This window comes from Olea europaea, chromosome 6, assembly GCF_002742605.1.
Source record: "Olea europaea var. sylvestris chromosome 6, O_europaea_v1, whole genome shotgun sequence".
In the NCBI taxonomy this organism is placed as follows: Eukaryota; Viridiplantae; Streptophyta; class Magnoliopsida; order Lamiales; family Oleaceae; genus Olea; species Olea europaea.
Window position 1 is genome coordinate 8,094,810 of NC_036242.1, and position 3,616 is coordinate 8,098,425.

Genomic DNA, 3,616 nt, shown 5'->3' on the forward strand with positions numbered 1-3,616 from the left:
GATGGTTAGAGCTGATAAAAGATTACGACTGCAAGATTGATTATCATCCAGAAAAGGCTAATGTAGTTGCTGATACTCTCAGTTGGAAAATATCGAGTCCTATGACTCAGACTAATGCAGTATGTTCATCTTTGTTTGGTGAGTTTTCTCCAACATGTTAGGAATTAAGTGCTCCATACTATTAGGCTTGAATCCCTCAATTTTGAAAGGTAAGTAAAAAGTTATTTATTGAAAGGTTATGTTTAATTTTATAGTTGTTATGTTGTTAGATTAAATTCAATTTTATTGAAGGGTTAAGTATAATAAACTAGGAAATTGAGTAAAATGAAAGAAAAATTAGTTTTAGTAATTAAAGAGACTTTAGAAATCGCCTAAACGTGAAATAATTAAGTTTGGATATCGCCTATTTAATTAATGAAATTCTTAAAATAGTTAATTATTGATTTAAAAATTATATCATATTTCAAGCGACGATACGAATATTGGGACAGCGTACCAACCGAGTTGATTTTGGTATACATAGTTATGTGAGTGAAAAATATAAATATTTTTAAATACTTAAGCACATTAGTAAAGTATGTGCAATTATGTGTTCGATTTTATGATTATTACAGAAATCTCTTTTATTATGATATATGTGGAATCTCAAAGATTATTTCTGATACATTTATAATTTGGTATGTGAGACATGTGATATTGAGATCGATCAGAAAAGTACCTATGATTATATACTTCTTTTAGTCCACAGAGGGGCCTTGGCTGCATTCTATCCTACATGGAGGGGTCTTGACCGGACATTGGTCTTGACCGTGTCCATATAGTTCACAAAGGGGCCTTGATCGTGTTCTAGAATTGATTATGAAAGGTCTTAGAGACCGACTTTCATTCACGGAGGGGGCCAAAGGCCTGTGACGAAAGTTCCTAGCCCGAGGGGCGGATTATAGATTTCAGTTAGAGGGTACATTTTTTGTGAATTTTTCAGGATATTGGATATGATGAGATTATAGTACAGTTATCATTTGATGTTTATTGCTTGACTTTGAGAGGATATTTTATGATGCTATGTGAATGTCTCACGTTTAGCTATAATTATATGATGTTATCTTGTGACTTATTCAATGATATGAATTCGATTTTCGATAAAAATGTAAAATAGAAAATGTATATTTATTTTTGAACTTCTCACTCACTGAGTTATCAACTCATATATTTTCCCACATTTTCCTTATCAGACATCAGTTGAGTTTCTAGACATCTTTTGGAGTTGAGCCTTTGATTTTGGAGCTAGAGCCACACGACAGATGTTGTTAGTATGACTCACTTTGTAGAGCATGTAGTTAGTATTTTGGGACACATACTCATGTCTAGATGTGATTTTGCATCACTTGTAGATAGTTATGGGGCTCACATGTATTTTGTATCCATATGTACATTTCATTTTATTTCTTGGTAAAAGTTGAGGTTTCAGTTTATCTTTATTGTGTTATGTTATTGTTTAGAATTTGTGTGAAATTGATCACAGGTTGGTTAGTCCTGTTTACAGGGGAGATAATGCCGAAATTTTATTAGAAAAATGATGTATAAAAAGTGATATATTGTACTTGTAGTTGCCTTGATGGTGGGTTCGATTTTTAGTTGGTATCTATTATCGGCGCATGTCACGTCTGGATCCAGTAGTGTTACACGGGGCAGGGTGTCTCAGAATAGGGAGAAGATAATAGAGAGAAAAGTAGAGATGGGGGTCACGGTGATGGGGATGGTTAAATAAATTCAAACTTGATTTTTGCATAAATAAACTTCACCCCTTAATTTTGAATTTGAAAGTTTAAATATCTAGTTTTATGTAATTTCCACTTTAGCAAACCCACATGCAAATGGAGGTGGCGACTGTACCGGGCCTGGTTTTGAGGTGGCCCCTTGGCCCATAATAGGCTTCCACTTCTTTAGAATCTAGGCCTGCACGGACCTTAGGCACCTCCTTCTGGCTAGCCTACGGACTGCCTGTGCCAGTTTGGACCTGTGAATCTGTGACCTAGCCTATTTTAACAATCCTATATGAAAAATGTAGTCTTTATCATTGTCTTACAGTTGACTTGAACCTGGCCATGATTGATAGTGAATCGTATTCCACCAAGTAGTGGAACTAACATAGAAGAATCAAGAGTATATAACAGAAGAGATACAAATGATACAATTCAGTATCCTGGCTGAAATGACATTTTTTAGCCAAAAAATTATACAAGCAAAATTAGGACAACTAATGTAACATATATATTTATCTTCCATCCAGAAGGGTAATGGTCATTTCGTTCATTGAACATGCGACATTTGTGTTGGTTGAACTTTCAGCAGTAAGCAAATCTCTTTCTGTGAAGAAACCAGGTTTTTTAGCATCAGGCAATACAACTTCATTTCCCAACATTAGCACTATTGAAGATATTTTTAGCCTATCTTCTGGACATTGTTGAACGCATAGCAATCCCACATGAATTAATCGCAGAACTTCTGATAAATCGCCCGAGACACTAGGGTATGCTTGGACAAGTTCCAAAGACCGACCTTCTTTATAAAGCCTCCATGCCTGTACTACTTGAACTCATCTAAAAGGACCATTTTCGGAACCCAAATGCTAAATGGAGTAATTTCATTACAAATTAGATAGAAATAAACACATTGTACTTACATGTCCAAGAAGGTTGAGGTGGTGATCTTTGTGATAAAATCCTCTGTTTTTTTTGCCACTCACTATCTCAAGCACCGGGACACCAATGCTAAATACATCTGATTTTATTGAGAAAACTCCGTCTGCTGCATATTTTGGTGACATGTAACCACTGCGTGATAAATTAACCAAGAAATTTAGTTATAACCAATAGAAGAGAATTTGGTTTATCATGGGATTGAGATTCTTACTAAGTTCCAACTACTCGGCTCATGTTAGGTCCAGTCTCATTTCCTCCAAAACTTCTAGCCAAAATCTGATAACTTTGGGTTCATGTCAGAATCTAGCAAAATATTGCTGGCTTTGAGGTCCCTATGGATTACTCTGAGACATGGATCTTGATGGAGATACATAAGGCCCTTGGCAACGCCATTAATAATGTGGAAGCGCTTCGACCAATCAAGAACTGCACTTTTCATTGGATCTGCAAGAATTAAAAAAATAAAAAAATAAAAATTCCCTATCATGAGAATAATTTGATTGTTGGATAAATGAAATGAGAAATTACTTCCAGTAGCAGTAACAAAGTATCTTCAAGCATACAATAACGTGAAACTGCACATAGAATAAAGATTAATGACGTGTCCCCTATTTACAGTTGATCAGAATATCTTTACTCTAGATTTTATTAAATGTTTATGGAACTCTTTTATTTCACTGTATAACTGATACCCGGTATAGAATGTGATAATTCCTGATTGTGCAAGATGAATATTTCTTACCAAATAAAATCAAAACCAGACTTCTATTAGTCAAGTATTCATAAATTAACATCTTTTCCTCTCCTTGAATGCAGCACCCCAGAAGGTTGACAAGATTTCGGTGCTGAAGTTTAGCTATACAAATGACTTCATTCTTGAACTCATCGAATCCTTGAAGTGAAGTTCTTGATAG

The 3,616-nt window shown here is 34.9% G+C and overlaps 1 pseudogene; it reads right to left on the bottom strand.

Annotated features, from left to right (window-relative positions):
* Nucleotides 1-2,275: 2,275 nt before the first annotated feature.
* Nucleotides 2,276-3,616, bottom strand: part of LOC111395096 — a 17,691-nt pseudogene continuing 16,350 nt past the window's right edge.